The sequence below is a fragment of the Balaenoptera acutorostrata genome, chromosome X, assembly GCF_949987535.1.
Source record: "Balaenoptera acutorostrata chromosome X, mBalAcu1.1, whole genome shotgun sequence".
Classification (NCBI taxonomy): domain Eukaryota; kingdom Metazoa; phylum Chordata; class Mammalia; order Artiodactyla; family Balaenopteridae; genus Balaenoptera; species Balaenoptera acutorostrata.
Window position 1 is genome coordinate 99,956,529 of NC_080085.1, and position 17,346 is coordinate 99,973,874.

Consider the following 17,346-nt stretch of genomic DNA (forward strand, 5'->3'; position numbering starts at 1 on the left):
TTTATTTTATTTTTATTTTTGGCTGCACTGGGTCTTCGTTGCTGCACGGGCTTTCTCTAGTTATGGCAAGCAGGCACTATTCTGTTGCAGTGCACAGGTTTTTCATTGCAGTGGCTTCTCTTGTGTGGAGCACAGGCTCTAGGCACACAGGCTTCAGTAGTTGTGATGCGTGGAGTCAGTTGTTGTGGCTCACTGGCTCTAGAGTGCATGCTCAGTAGTTGTGGCACATGGGCTTAGTTGCTCCACAGCATGTGGGATCTTCCCGGGCTAGGGATCGAACCCATGTCCCCTGCATTGGCAAGCTGATTCTTAACCACTGCATCACCAGGGAGGTCCTGATTTTTTAAAATAATGATGTACCATTTTAGCTTGGCTGTCAGAGAGTTAAAATAAATACATATACGTAAAATATATAGGAAGTATTTATGCCTATTACAATTTTTGCTTTTCATGTGTATGAACTAATTAAAATAAATTATCCAGGTAATAAAAACTCTTACAACAAAGAAAATCTCAGAACCAGATGGCTTCACTGGTGAATTCTTTCAAAAATTTAAAGAGGAATTAATACCAATCCTTTTCAAACTTTTCAGACTTATGCAAATCACTCAATGTGATACACCACATTAATAGAAAAAAGGATAAAAATTAAATGATCATCTCAATAGATGGTGAAAAAAAATATTTGACAAAATTCAACACCTTTTTGTGATTAAAAATACTCAACAAATGAGTTATAGAAGGAAATTGCTTCAATATAATAATGGTCATATATGAAGAACCTACAGTTGATATTATACTCATTGGTGAAAGACTGAAAACTTTTCTAAAATCAGAAACAAAGCAAGGATGTCCACTCTTACCACTTTTAATCAACACAGTACTGGAAGTGCTACTGAGAGCAATTAGGTAAGTAAAGGAAATAAAAGTCATCCAAATTGGAAAGAAAGAAGTACAATTATCTGTGTTCAAAGGTGACACAATCTTAAACATAGAAACCCTAAAAATTCCATAAAACCCTGTTAGAATTAATAACCAAATTCAGTAAAGTTGTAAGATACAGGGTCAACATTCGAAAATTAGTTGCATTTCTATAAATTAACAATGAACAATCTGAAAAAAAATTAACAATCCCATTTACAGTAGTATCAAAAATAATAAAATAATTAGGAATAAAGTTAAGAGGTGAAAAACTTGTAGACTGGAAACTAAAAATCATTGCTAAAAGAAATTAATAAACACACAAATAAATGGAAAGATAAAACATGTTCATGGACTGGAAGGTTTAATTCTATTAAAATGTCTAAACTACCCAAAGCACTCTACAGACTCAATGCAATCCCTATCAAAATCCCAGTGGCATTTTTTTTTGAGAAATATAAGAAAATCCTAAAATTCATAGAGAATCTCAAAGGACCCTGAATAGGCAAAACAATTTGAGAAAGAAGACAAAGCTGGAGGCCTCACACTTCCTGATTTCAAAACATACTATAAAGCTACAATAATCAAAACAGTATGGTATCAAATAAAGACAGACATATTCACTATTGAAACTGAATAGAGAGGCCAGAAAAAAAATTCTCACATATATTGTTAACTGATCTTCAACAAGGACTATAAAATGAGGAAAGATAGTCTCTTCAAAAAATGGTATTGGAAAAGCTGGATATCTACATGCAAAAGAATGAAGTTGGACCCTTATCTTACACTATGTACAAAAATTAACTAAAAATGGATTAAAGATCTAAACATAAGATAAACTATAATACTCCTTGAAGAAAACATAGGGGAAAAACTACATGACATTGGATTGGGCAATGATTTTTTGTGTGTATGAAACCAAAAGCATAGGTAACCAAAACAAAATAGATAAATGGGACTATACCAAATGAAAAAGCTTCTGCACAACAAAGGAAACAAGAGTGAAAAGGCAGCATAAAGAATGGGAGAAACTATCTGCAAACCATATAACAAATAATGGGTTACTATCCAGAATATACAAAGAATTTCTAAAACTCAATAAAAAAAGAATTTCAAAATACTGTTAATATAGAGGGAAATTGGCAGCAAAACCAAACTATAATCTGTGTTTTCTTCTGCTCTATGAGATAGTAATTACTTGTGAAGGAAAATGATGCTTTTGAGAAGATGCACTTGAAGTGGTGAATACATACTGTGTACTTGATTTACATTCCTTTCTCCACTGGGAAGGACATGGATATTGTGGAATGTGGCCTTTAATGTTTCTGCAAAAACAAAATATCTTGCCTATGTAAGTCAGAGATATGAAATTCAACAGTGAAATGAGTACAAGATTATGATCAGCCAGATCCTTCTTTACGCATCCTCAGGAAGTCCTTATTTTCAAGACTGATTTAGTTATTGCAAAAGTAAATTTCTAGTTTCTCATTGGTGTGTAGAGTTTAAAAGTGTGTGCTTTTCTCTTTGTTTGACTAAAGCTAAGTATTTACTTATTCTATGACTCAGCTGTCTATTCCTATGTACATATATATCCCAGAAAAGAGAGGGCATATGTCCACCAAAAAACAAGTACCAGCAGCTTCATAGGAGTCTTATTCATTGTAAGCCCAAACTGGAAATCTAATTGCCCATCAAGAGTATAATGTATGAATAAATTGGTTTTTTTTCTGTTTTTTTTTTATTGGAGTATAGTTGCATTACAATATTGTTAATTTACACTGTACATGAAAGGGAATCAGCTATACATATACATATATCCCCTCTTTTATGGATTTCCTTCCCATTTAGGTCACCACAAAGCATTGAGTTGAGTTTCCTGTGCTATACAGTATATCTATTTTACACATAGTATCAATAGTGTATACATGTCAATCGCAGTCTCCTAATTCATGCCACCCCCCCACCCCCCGGTATCTATATGTTTGTTTTCTATGTCTGTGTGTCTATTTCTGCTTTGTAAATAAGATTGTCTATACCAAATTTTTCAGATTCCACATACATACGTTAATATACGATATTTGTTCTTCTCTTTCTGACTTACTTCACTCAGTAGGAGAGTCTCTATGTCCATCCATGTCTCTAAAAATGACCCAGTTTCGTTCCTTTTTATGGCTGAGTAATATTCCATTGTGTATATGTACCACATCTTCTTTATCCATTCCTCTGTTGTTGGACATTTAGGTTGCTTCCAAGTCCTGGCTGTTGTAAATAGTGCTGCAATGAACATTGGGGTGCATGTGTCTTTTTGAATTATGGTTTTCTCTGGGTATATGCCCAGGAGTGGGATAGCTGGGTCATAGGGTAGTTCTATTTTTTAGTTTATTAAGGAATCTCCATACTGTTATCCACAGTGGCTGTATCAATTTACATTCCCACCAACAATGCATGAGGGTTCTCTTTTCTCCACACCCTCTGCAGGATTTATTGTTTGTAGAATTTTTGATGATGGCCATTCTGACTGGCGTGAGGTGATACCTCAATGTAGATTTGATTTGCATTTCTGTAATAATTAGTGATGTTGAGCAGCTTTTCATATGTTTGTTGGCCATCTGTCCGTCTTCTTTGGAGAAATGTCTAATTAGGTCTTCTGCCCATTTTGGATTGGGTCGTTTGTTTTTTTAATATTGAACTACATAAGCTGTTTATATATTTTGGAGATTAATCCTTTCTCCATTGATTCATTTTCAAATATTTTCTCCCATTCTGAGGGTTGTCTTTTCGTCTTGTTTGTAGTTTCCTTAGCTGTGCAAGGGCTTTTAAATTTCAAGGTCCCATTTGTTTATTTCTGTTTTTATTTCCATTACTCTAGGAGGTGGATCAAAAAAGATCTTGCTGTGATTTATATCAAAGAGTGTTCTTCCTATGTTTTCCCCTAAGAGTTTTATAGTGTCCAGTCTTACATTGAGGTCTCTAATCCATTTTGAGTTTTTTGTGTGTGTGTATGGTGTTAGGGAGTGTTCTAATTTCATTCTTTTACATGTAGCTCTCCAGTTTTCCCAACACCACTTATTGAAGAGACGGTCTTTTCTCCATTGTATATCCTTGCCTCCTTTGTCATAGATTAGTTGACCATAGGTGCAAGGGTTTACCTCTAGGCTTTCTATCCTGTTCCATTCATCTATATTTCTGTTTTTGTGCCAGTACCATATTGTCTTGATTACTGCACCTTTGTGATATAGTCTGAAGGCAGGGAGTCTGATTCCTCCAGCTCCATTTTTTTTCCTCAAGACTGTCTGGTTATTCGGGATCTTTTGTGTCTCCATAGAAATGTTAAGATTTTTTGTTCCAGTTCTGTAAAAAATGCCATTGGTAATTTGATAGGGATTGCATTGAATCTGTAGATTGTTTAGGGTAGTATAGTCATTTTCACAATATTGATTCTTCCAATCCAAGAACATGGTATATCTCTCCATCTGTTTGTATCATCTTTGATTTCTTTCATCAGTGTCTTATAGTTTTCTGCATACAGGTTTATTGTCTCCCTTGGTAGGTTTATTCCTAGGTCGTTTCTTCTTTTTGTTGCAGTGGTAAATGGGAGTGTTTCCTTAATTTCTCTTTCAGATTTTTCATCATTAGTGTATAGGAATGCAAGAGATTTCTGTGCATTAATTTTGTATACTGCTACTTTACCAAATTCATTGATTAGCTCTAGCAGTTTTCTGGTAGCATCTTTAGGATTCTCTATATATATAGTACCATGTCATCTGCAAACAGTGACAGTTTTACTTCTTCTTTTCCAATTTGTATTCCTTTTATTTCTTTTTCTTCTCTGATTGCCAAGCCTAGGCCTTCCAAAACGATGTTGAATAATAGTGGCAAGCGTGGATATCCTTGTCTTGTTCCTGATCCTAGAGGAAATGCTTTCAGGTTTTCACCATTGAGAATGATGTTTGCTGTGGGTTTGTCATATATGGCCTTAACTATGTTGAGGTAGGTTCCCTCTATTCCCACTTTCTGGAGAGTTTTTATCATAAATGGGAGTTGAATTTTGTCAGAAGCTTTTTCTGCATCTATTGAGATGACCATATGGTTTTTATTCTTCAAGTTGTTAATATGGTGTATCACATTGATCAATTTGCATGTATTGAAGAATCCTTGCATCCCTGGGATAAATCCCACTTGATCATGGTGTATGATCCTTTTAATGTCTTGATGGATTTTGTTTGCTAGTATTTTGTTGAGAATTTTTGCATCTATATCCATGAGTGATATTGGTCTGTAATTTTCTTTTTTTGTAGTAGCTTTGTCTGGTTTTGGTATCAGGGTGATGGTGGCCTCATAGAATGAGCTTGGATGTTTTCCTTCCTCTGCAACATTTAGAAGAGTTTGAGAAGGATGGGTGTTAGCTCTTCTCTAAATGTTTGATAGAATTCACCTGTGAAGCCATCTGGTCCTGGACTTATGTTTGTTGGAAGACTTTTAATCACAGTTTCAATTTCATTACTTGTGATTGGTCTGTTCCTATTTTCTGTTTCTTCCTGATTCAGTCTTGGAAGGTTATACCTTTCTAAGAATTTGTCCATTTTTTCCAGGTTGTCCATTTTATAGGCATAGAGTTGCTTGTAGTAGTCTCTTAGGATGCTTTGTATTTCTGTGGTGTCTGTTGTAACTTCTCCTTTTTCATTTCTAATTTTATTGAATTGAGTCCTCTGCCTCTTTTTCTTAATGAGTCTGGCTAATGGTTTATTAATTTTGTTTATCTTCTCAAAGAACCAGCTTTTAGTTTTATTGATCTTTGCTATTGTTTTGTTTCTATTTCATTTATTTCTGCTCTGATCTTTATGATTTCTTTCCTTCTACTAACTTTGGGTTTGCTTTGTTCTTCTTTCTTTAGTTCATTTCGGTGTAAGGTTTGATTGCTTATTTGAGATTTTTCTTGTTTCTTGAGGTAGACTTGTATTGCTATAAACTTCCCTCTTAGAACTGCTTTTGCTGTATCCCATAGGTTTTGGGTCATCGTGTTTTGTTGTCATTTGTCTCTAGGTATTTTTTGATTTCCTCTTTGATTTCTTCAGTGATCTCTTGGTTATTTAGTAAGGTATTGTTTAGCCTCCATGTGTTTGTGTTTTTTACATATTTTTCCCTGTAATTCATTTCTAATCTCATAGTATTGTGGTCACACAAGATGATTCATATGATTTCCATTTTCTTAAATTTACTGAGGCTTGATTTGTCACCCAAGATGTGATCTATCTTGGAGAATGTTCCATGCACACTTGAGAAGAAAGTGTAGTCTGCTGTTTTTGGATGGAATCTCCTATAAATATCAATTAAATCTATCTGGTCTATTGTGTCATTTAAAGCCTGTGTTTCCTTATTAATTTTCTGTTTGGATGATCTGTCCATTGGTGTAAGTGAGGTGTTAAAGTCCCCCACTATTACTGTGTTACTGTCGATTTCTTCTTTTGTAGCTGTTAGCAGTTGCCTTATGTATTGTGGTGCTCGTATATTGGGTGCATATATATTTATAATTGTTATATCTTCTTCTTGGATTGATCCCTGGATCATTATGTAGTGTGCTTCCTTGTCTCTTGTAACATTCTTTATTTTAAAGTCTATTTTATCTGATATGAGTATAGCTACTCCAGCTTTCTTTTGATTTCCATTTGCATGGAATATCTTTTTCCATCCCCTCACTTTCAGTCTGTATGTGTCCCTAGGTCTGAAGTGGGTCTCTTGTAGACAGCATATATATGGGTCTTGTTTTGGTATCCATTCAGTTAGCCTGTGACTTTTGGTTGGAGCATTTAATCCATTCACATTTAAGGTAATTATTGATATGCATGTTCCTATGACCATTTTCTTAGTTGTTTTGGGTTTGTTTTTGTAGGCCCGTTTCTTCTCTTATATTTCCCACTTAGAGAAGTTCCTTTAGCATTTGTTGTAGAGCTGGTTTGGTGGTGCTGAATTCTCTTAGCTTTTGCTTGTCTATAAAGCTTTTGATTTCTATGTCGAATCTGAATGAGATCCTTACCAGGTAGAGTAATCTTGGTTGTAGGTTCTCCCCTGTCATCACTTTAAATATATCATGTCACTGCCTTCTGGCTTATAGAGTTTATGCTGAGAAATCAGCTGTTGACCTTATGGAAATTCCCTTATATGTTTTTTGTCATTTTTCCCTTGTTGCTTTCAATAATTTTTCTTTGTCTTTAATTTTTCTCAGTTTGATTACTATGTGTCTTGGTATGCTTCTCCTTGGGTTTATCCTGTATGGGACTCTCTGCGCTTCCTGGACTTGAGTGGCTATTTCCTTTCCCATGTTAGGGACGTTTTTGACTATAATCTCCTCAAATATTTTCTTGGGTCCTTTCTCTCTGTCTTCTCCTTCTGGGACCCCTATAATGTGAATGTTATTGCACTTAATATTGTCCCAGAGGTCTCTTAGGCTGTCTTCATTTCTTTTCATTCTTTTTTCTTTATTCTGTTCTGTGGCAGTGAATTCCCCCATTCTGTCTTCCAGATCACTTATCAGTTCTTCTGTCTCAGTTATTCTGCTACTGATTGCTTCTAGTGTAGTTTTCATTTCAGTTATTGTACTGTTCATCTCTGTTTGTTTGTACCTTAATTATTCTAGGTTTTTGTTCTTTAATTCTTCTTGGTCTTTGTTAAACATTTCTTGAATCTTCTCGATCTTTGCCCCCATTCTTTTTCTGAGGTCCTGGATCATCTTCACTATCATTATTCTGAATTATTTTTCTGGAAGGTTGTCTATCTCCACTTTATTTAGTTGTTTTTCAGGAGTTTTATCTTGTTCCTTCATCTGGCACATAGCCCTCTGCCATTTCATCTTGTCTATCTTTCTTTGAATGTGGTATTTGTTACAGAGGCTGCAGGATTTTAGTTCTTCTTGCTTCTGCTGTCTGCCCTCTGGTCTCCATTTGTGTTTACTTTGATGTCTTTCATCAGATCTTAAAGTTTTCTGTGTACAGGTCTTTTGCCTCCTTAGGTAGGTTGATACCTAGGTATTTTATTCTTTATTTTGCACTGGTAAATGGGATTGTTTCCTTAATTTCTCTTTCTGATTTTTCGTTGTTAGTGTATACACATGCAAGTGATTTCTGTGTATTAATTTTGTATCCTGCGACTTTACTAAATTCACTGATTAGCTCTAGTAATTTTCTGGTGGCATCTTTAGGATTTTCTATGTATAATGTCATGTCATCTGGAAACAGTGATAATTTTACTTCTTCCTTTCCCATTTGGATTACTTTTATTTCTTTTTCTTCTCTGAGTGCCGTGGCTCGGACTTCAAAAACTATGTTTAATAATAGTGGCGTGAGTGCGTACCCTTGTGTTGTTCCTGATTTTAGAGAAAATGCTTTCAGTTTTTCACTGAGAATAATGTTTGCTGTGGGTTTCTCATATATGGCCTTTATTTTGTTGAGGTAGGGTCCCTCTTTGCCCACTTTCTGGAAAGCTTTTTATCATAAATGGTAGTTGAATTTTGTTGAAAGCTTTTTCTGCACCTATTGAGATGATCATTTGGTTTATATTCTTCACTTTGTTAATATGATGTATCACATTGATTGATTGGCATATATTGAAGAATCCTTGCATCCCTGAGATAAATCTCAGTTGATCATGGTGTATGATACTTTTAATATATTGTTGAATACATTTACTAGTATTTTGTTGAGGATTTTTATGTCTGTATTCATGAGTGATATTGGCCTGTAATTTGTGTGAGTGTGTGTGATATCTTTGTCTGCTTTTGGTATCAGGGTGATTGTGGCCTTGTAAAATGATTTGGGGAGTGTTTCTCCCTCTGCAAATTTTTGGAAGAGTTTGAGAAGGATAGGTGTTAGCTCTTCTCTAAATGTTTGATAGAATTCGCCTGTGAAGCCATCTGGTCTAAACTTTTGTTTGTTGGAAGATTTTTAATCACAGTTTCAACTTTATTACTTTTGATTGGTCTGTTCAAATTTTTTATTTCTTCCTGGTTCAGTCTTGGAAGGTTGTACCTTTCTAAGAATTGGTCCATTTCTTCCAGGTTGTCCATTTTATTGGCATAGAGTTGCTTGTAGTAATCTCTCATGGTCCTTTGTATTTCTGTGGTGTCAGTTGTAACTTCTCCTTTTCATTTCTAATTTTATTGATTTGACTGCTCTCCCTTTTTTCTTGATGAGTCTAGCTAAAGGTTTATGAATTTTGTTTATCTTCTCACAGAACCAGCTTTTAGTTTTATTGATCTTTGCCATTGTTTGTTCTTTTTTTTAAACATATTTATTAGAGTATAATTGCTTTACAATGGTGTGTCAGTTTCTGCTTTATAACAAAGTAAGTCAGTTAAACATATACATATGTCCCCATATCTCTTCACACTTGCATCTCCCTCCCTCCCATCCTCCCTATCCCACCCCTCTAGGTGGTCACAAAGCATTGAGCTAATCTCCCTGTGCTGTGCGGCTGCTTCCCACTAGCTATTTATTTTACGTTTGGTAGTGTATATATGACCATGTCACTCTCTCATTTTGTCCCAGCTTACCCTTCCCCCTCCCCGTATCCTCAAGTCCATGCTCTAGTAGGTCTGCATCTTTATTCCCATCTTGCCCCTAGGTTGTTCTCACCATTTTCTTTATCTTTCTTTTTTTTAAAATAGATTCCATATATATGTGTTAGCATACAGTATTTGTTTTTCTATTTCTCACTTACTTCACTCTGTATGACAGTCTCTAGATCCATCCACCTCACTACAAATAACTCAGTTTCATTCCTTTTTATCGCTGAGTAATATTCCATTGTATATATGTGCCACAACTTCATTATCCATTCATCTGTTGATGGACACTTAGGTTGCTTCCATGTCCTGGCTATTGTAAATAGAGCTGCAATGAACATTTTGGTACATGACTCTTTGAATTATGGTTTTCTCAGGGTATATGCCAAGTAGTGGGATTGCTGGCTCGTGTGGTATTTCTATTTGTAGCTTTTTAAGGACCCTCCATATTGTTCTCCATAGTGGCTGTATCAATTTACATTCCCACCAACAGTGCAAGAGGGTTCCCTTTTCTCCACAACCTCTCCAGCATTTATTGTTTGTAGATTTTTTGATGATGGTTATTCTGACCAATGTGAGATGATATCTCATTGTAGTTTTGATTTGCATTTCTCTAACGATTAATGATGTTGAGCATTCCTTCACGTGTTTGTTGGCAATCTGTATATCTTCTTTGGAGAAATGTCTATTTTGGTCTTCTGTCCATTTTTGTATTGGGTTGTTTGTTTTTTTGATATTGAGCTTCATGAGTTGCTTGTATGTTTTGGAGATTAATCCTTTGTCAGTTGCTTCATTTGCAAATATTTTCTCCCATTCTAAGGGTTGTCTTTTTGTCTTGTTTATGGTTTCCTTTACTGTACAAAAGCTTTTAAGTTTCATTAGGTCCCATTTGTTTATTTTTGTTTGTATTTCCATTTCTCTAGGAAGTGGGTCAAAAAGGATCTTCCTGTGATTTATATCAAGGAGTGTTCTGCCTATGTTTTCCTCTAAGAGTTTGATGGTGTCTGGCCTTACATTTAGGTCTTTAATCCATTTTCAGTTTATTTTTGTGTATGGTGTTAGGGAGTGTTCTAGTTTCATTCTTTTACACGTAGCTGTCCAGTTTTCCCAGCACCACTTATTGAAGAGGCTGTCTTTTCTCCATGATATATTCTTGCCTACTTTATAAAAGATAAGGTGATCATACGTGCTTGGGTTTATCTCTGGGTTTTCCATCCTGTTGCATTGGTCTATATTTCTGTTTTTGTGCCAGTATCATACTGTCTTGATGACTGTAACTTTGTAGTATAGTCTGAAACCAGGGAGCCTGATTCCTCCAGCTCCGTTTTTCTTTCTCAAGATTGCTTTGGCTATTCGGGGTGTTTTGTGATTCCATACAAATTGTGAAATGTTGTGTTCTACTTCTGTGAAAAATGCCATTGGTATTTTGATAGGGATTGCATTGAATCTGTAGATTGCTTTGGTTAGTACAGTTATTTTCAGAATGTTGATTCTTCCAATCCAAGAACATGGTATATCTCTCCATCTATTTGTATCATTTTTAATTTCTTTCATCAGTGTCTTATAATTTTCTGCATTCAGGTATTTTGTCTCCTTTGGTAGGTTTATTCCTAGATATTTTATTCTTTTTGTTGCAATGGTAAATGGGAGTGTTTTGTTAATTTCACTTTCAGATTTTTCATCATTAGTGTATAGGAATGCAAGAGATTTCTATGCATTAATTTTGTATCCTACAACTTTACCTAATTCATTGCTTAGCTCTAGTAGTTTTCTGGTAGCATCTTTAGGATTCTCTATGTATTGTATCATGTCATCTGCAAACAGTGACAACTTTACTTCTTCTTTTCCGATTGGGATTCCTTTTATTTCTTTTTCTTCTCTGATTGCTGTGGGTAAAACTTCCAAAACAATGTTGAATAATAGTGGTGAGAGTGGGCAACCTTGTCTTGTTCCTGAACTTAGTGGAAATGGTTTCAGTTTTTCACCATTGAGGAGCATGTTGGCTGTGAGTTTGTCATATATGGCCTTTATTATGTTGAGGAAAGTTCCCTCTATGCCTACTTTCTGGAGGATTTTTATCATAAATGGGTGTTGAATTTTGTCAAAAGCTTTCTCTGCATCTATTGAGATGATCATATGGTTCTTCTCCTTCAATTTGTTAATATGGTGTATCACATTGATTGATTGTCGTATATTGAAGAGTCCTTGCATTCCTGGGATAAACCCCATTTGATCATAGTGTATGATCCTTTTAATGTGCTCTTAGATTCTGTTTGCTAGTATTTTGTTGAGGATTTTTGCATCTATGTTCATCAGTGATATTGGCCTGTAGTTTTCTTTCTTTGTGACATCTTTGTATGGTTTTGCTATCAGAGTGATGGTGGCCTCGTAGAATGAGTTTGGGAGTGTTCCTCCTTCTGCTGTATTTTGGAAGAGTTTGAGAAGGATAGGTGTTAGCTCTTCTCTAAATATTTGATGGAATTCGCCTGTGAAGCCATCTGGTCCTGGGCTTTTGTGGGTTTGAAGATTTTTAATCACAGTTTCAATTTCAGTGCTTGTGATTGGTCTATTTATATTTTCTATTTCTTCCTGGTTCAGTCTCGGAAGGTTGTGCATTTCTAAGAAGTTGTCCATTTCTTCCAGGTTGTCTATTTTATTGGCATATAGTTGCTTGTAGTAATCTCTCATGATTGTATTTCTGCAGTGTCAGTTGTTACTTTTCCTCTTGCATTTCTAATTCTATTGATTGAGTCTTCTCCCCTTGTTTGTTGATAAGTCTGGCTAATGGTTTATCAATTTTGTTTATCTTCTCAAAGAACCAGCTTTTAGTTTTATTGACCTCTGCTATTGTTTCTCTCATTTCTTTTTCATTTATTTCTGATCTGATCTTTATGATTTCTTTCCTTCTGCTAACTTTGGGGTTTTTTTTCTTCTTCTTTCCCTAATTGCTTTAGGTGTAAGGTTAGGTTGTTTATTTGAGATGTTTCTTGTTTCTTAAGGTAGGCTTGTATAGCTGTAAACTTCCCTCTTAGAACTACTTTTGCTGCATCCCATAAGTTTTGGGTCATTGCGTTTTCATTGTCATTTGTTTCTAGGTATTTTTTGATTTCCTCTTCGATTTCTTCAGTGATCTCTTGGTTATTAAGTAGTGTGTTGTTTAGCCTCCATGTGTTTGTACTTCTTATCGATATTTTCCTGTAATTGATATCTAGTCTCATAGCGTTGTGGTCGGAAAAGATACTTGATACGATTTCAGTTTTCTTAAATTTACCAAGGCTTGATTTGTGGCCCAAAATATGATCTATCCTGGGCAATATTCCATGTGCACTTGAGAAGAATGTGTATTTTGTTTTTTTGGATGGAATGTCCTATAAATATCAATTAAGTGCATCGTGTTTAATGTATCATTTAAAGCTTGTGTTTCCTTATTTATTTTCATTTTGGATGATCTGTCCATTGGTGAAAGTGGGGTGTTAGAGTCCCCTACTCTGATTGTGTTACTGTCGATTTCCCCTTTTATGGCTGTTAGTATTTGCCTTATGTATTGAGGTGCTCCTATGTTGGGTTCCTAAATATTTACAATTGTTATATTGTCTTTTGGGATTGATCCCTTGATCATTATGTAGTGTCCTTATTTGTCTCTTGTAATAGTCTTTGTTTTAAAGTCATTTTGTCTGATATGAGAATTGCTACTCCAGCTTTCTTTTGGTTTCCATTTGCATGGAATATCTTTTTCGATCCCCCACTTTCAGTCTGTATGTGTCGTTAGGTCTGAAGTGGGTCTCTTGTAGACTGCAAATATACAGGTCTTGTTTTTGTATCCATTCAGCCAGTATATGTCTTTTGGCTGGAGCATTTATTCCATTTACATTTAAGGTAGTTTTCGATATGTATGTTCCTATTACCATTTTCTTAATTGTTTGGGGTTTATTATTGTAGGTCTTTTCCTTCTCTTGTGTTTCCTGCCTAGAGAAGTTCCTTTAGCATTTGTTGTAAAGCTGGTTTGGTGCTGCTGAATTCTCTTAGCTTTTGCTTGTCTGTAAAGCTTTTAATTACTCCGTCAAATCAGAATGAGATCCTTGCTGTTTAGAGTAATCTTGCTTGTAGGTTTTTCTCTTTCATCCCTTTAAATATGTCCTGCCACTCCCTTGTGGCTTGCAGAGTTTCTGCTGAAAGATCAGCTGTTAACCTTATGGGGATTCCCTTGTATGTTATTTGTTTTTTTTCCCTTGCTGCTTTTAATATTTGTTCTTTGTATTTAATTTTTGATAGTTTGATTAATATGTGTCTTGGCATGTTTCTCCTTGGATTTATCCTCTGTGGGACTCTCTGTGCTTCCTCGACCTGATTAGCTATTTCCTTTCCCATATTAGGGAAGTTTTCAACTATAATATCTTCAAAGATTTTCTCAGTCCCTTTCTTTTTCTCTTCTTCTTCTGGGTCCCCTATAATTGGAATGTTGGTGCATTTAATGTTGTCCCAGCAGTCTCTGAGACTGTCCTGAATTCTTTTCATTCTTTTTTCTTTATTCTGCTCTGCAGTAGTTATTTCTACTATTTTATCTTCCAGGTCACTTATCCGTTCTTCGGCCTCAGTTATTCTGCTAGTGATCCCTTCTACAGAATGTTTAATTTCATTTATTGTGTTGTCATCTCTGTTTGTTTGCTCTTTAGTTCTTCTAGGTCCTTGTTAAACGTTTCTTGTATTTTCTCCATTCTATTTCCAAGATTTAAACCATCTTTACTATCATTATTCTGAATTCTGTTTCTAGTAGACTGCCTATTTCCTCTTCATTTGTTAGGTCTGGTGGGTTTTTTCCTTGCTATTTCATCTGCTGTGTGTTTCTCTGTCTTCTCATTTTGCTTAACTTACTGTGTTTGGGGTCTCCTTTTCTCAGGCTGCAGGTTCATAGTTTCCATTGTTTTTGGTGTCTGTCCCCATTGGCTAAGGTTGGTTCAGTGGGTTGTGTAGGCTTCCTGGTGGAGGGGACTAGTGCCTGTGTTCTGGTGGATGAGGCTGGATCTTGTCTTTCTGGTGGGCAGGACCACGTCTGGTGGTGTGTTTTGGGGTGTATGTGGCCTTATTATGATTTTAGGCAGCCTCTCTGCTAATGGATGGGGTTGTGTTTCTGTGTTGCTAGTTGTTTGGCATAGGGTGTCCAGCACTGAAGCTTGCTGGTCGTTGAGTGGAGCTGGGTATTGGTGTTGAGATTGAGATCTCTTGGAGATTTTCACCACTTGATATTATGTGCAGCTGGGAGGTCTCTTGTGGACCAGTGTCCTGAACTTGGCTCTCCCACCTCAGGTGCACAACCCTGATGCCTGGCTGGAACACCAAGAGCCTGTCTTCCACACGGCTCAGAATAAAAGGGAGAAAAAAAAGAAAGGAAGTAAGAAGAAGATAAAATAAAATAAAATAAAGTTATTAAAATAAAGAATAAAAAATAATTATTAAGATAAAAATTTTTTTTAAGTAATAAAAAAAAAGGACAAACAGAACCCTAGGACAAATGGTAAAAGCAAAGCTACACAGACAAAATCACACACAGAAGCATACACATACACACTCACAGAAAGAGAAAAAGGGAAAAAGAAATATATATCATTGCTCCCAAAGTCCACTTCCTCAATTTGGGATGATTTGTTGTCTATTCAGGTATTCCACAGTCGCAGGGTACATCAAATTGATTGTGGAGATTTGATCCGCTGCTCCTGAGGCTTCTGGGAGAGAGTTCCCTTTCTCTTCTTTGTTTGCACAGCTCCCAGGGTTCAGCTTTGGATTTGGACCCGCCTCTGCGTGTAGGTTGCCTGAGGGCGTCTGTTCATCACTAAGACAGAACGAGGTTAAAGGAACAGCTGCTTTGGGGGCTCTGGATCACTCAGGCCGGGGGAGGGAGGGGTACAGAATGCGGGGTGAGCCTGCGCGGCAGAGGCCGGCGTGACGTTGCACCAGCCTGAGGTGCGCCATGTGTTCTCCCTGGGAACTTGTCCCTGGATCACGGGACCCTGGCAGTGGTGGGCTGCTCAGGCTTCTGGGAGGGGAGGTGTGGAGAGTGACTTGTGCTTGCACACAGGCTTCTTGGTGGTGGCAGCAGCAGCCTTAGCATCTCATGGCCGTCTCTGGGGTCCACGGTGATAGCTGCGGCTCATGCCCATCTCTGGAGCTCATTTAAGCGGTGCTCTTAATCCCCTCTCCTCGCACACCAGGGAACAAAGAGGTAAGAAAAAGCCTCTTGCCTCTTGGGCAGCTCCAGACTCTTTCCTGGACTCCCTTCTGGCTAGCTGTGGCACACTAGCCCCCTTTAGGCTGCGTTCACGCAGCCAACCCCAGTCCTCTCCCTGGGATCTGACCAAAGCCCGAGCCTCAGCTCCCAGCTCCCGCCCGCCCCGGCGGGTGAACAGACAAGCCTCTTGAGCTGGTGGGTGCTGGTCGGCACTGATCCTCTGTGCGGGAATCTCTCTGCTTTGCCCTCCGCACCCCTGTTGCTGCTCTCTCCTCTGTGGCTCCGAACCTCTGCCCCTCCGCCACCCACAATCTCCACCCGCGAAGTGGTTTCCTAGTGTGTGGAAACCTTTCCTCCTTCACAGCTCCCTCCCACTGGTGCAGGTCCTGTCCCTTTTCTTTCTGTCTGTTTTTTCTTTTTTGTTTTGCCCTACCCAGGTACGTGGGGAGTTTCTTGCCTTTTGGGAGGTCTGAGGTCTTCTGCCAGCATTCAGTAGGTGTTCTGTAGGAGTTGTTCCACATGTAGATGTATTTCTGATGTATTTGTGGAGAGGAAGGTGATCTCTGTGTCTTACTATTCAGCCATCTTGAAGCTCCTCCTGCTATTGTTTTTTTTTCCATTTCTATTTCATTTATTTCTGCTCTGATCTTTATGATTTCTTTCCTTTTACTGACTTTGTGTTTTGTATGTTCTCCTTTCTCTAATTGCTTTAGGTGTACGTTTAGGTTTTTTATTTGAGATTTTTCTTATTTCTTGAAGTAGGATTGTATTGCTATTAAATTCCCTTTTAGAATTGCTCTGGGTGCAACCCATAACTTTAGGGTCATAGTGTTTTCATTTTCATTTGTTTCTAGGTATTCTTTGATTTCTTCAGTGGCCTCTTGGTTATTTAGTAGCATATTGTTTAGCCTCAATGTGTTTGTGTTTTTTACAGTTTTTTTCCTGTAGTTGATTTGTAATCTCATAGCATTGTGGTTGGCAAAGATGCTTGATATGGTTTCAGTTTTCGTAAATTCACCAAAGCTTGATTTGTGACCCAAGATGTGATCTATCCTGGAGAGTGTTCCATGTGCCCTTGAGAAGAAAGTGTATTCTGCTACTTTTGGATGGAATGTTCTATAAATATCAATTAAGTCTCTCTGGTCTAATGTGTCATTTAAGGGTTGTGTTTCCTTATTAATTTTCTGTCTGGATGATCTATCCATTGGTGTAAGTGGAGTTTTGAAGTCCCCCACTATTGTGTTGCTGTTGGTTTCCCCTTTTATGGCTGTTAAAATTTGCCTATGTATTTAGGTGCTCCTATGTTGGGTGCATAAATATTTACAATTGTTATATCTTCTTCTTGGATTGATCCCTTGATTACTATGTAGTGTCCTTCCTTCTCTCTTGTGACAGTCTTTATTTTAAAGTCTATTTTTTCTGATATTAGTATTGCTTCTTCAGCTTTCTTCTGATTTCCGTTTGTATGGAATATCTTTTTCCATCCCCTCACTTTCAGTGTGTATGTGTCCCTAGGTCTGTAGTGGGTTTCTTATAGACAGTATATATATGGGTCTTGTTTTTGTATCCATTCAGCCAGTCTGTGTCTTTTGGTTGGAGAATTTATTCCATTTACATTTAAGGTAATTATCGGTATGTATGTTCC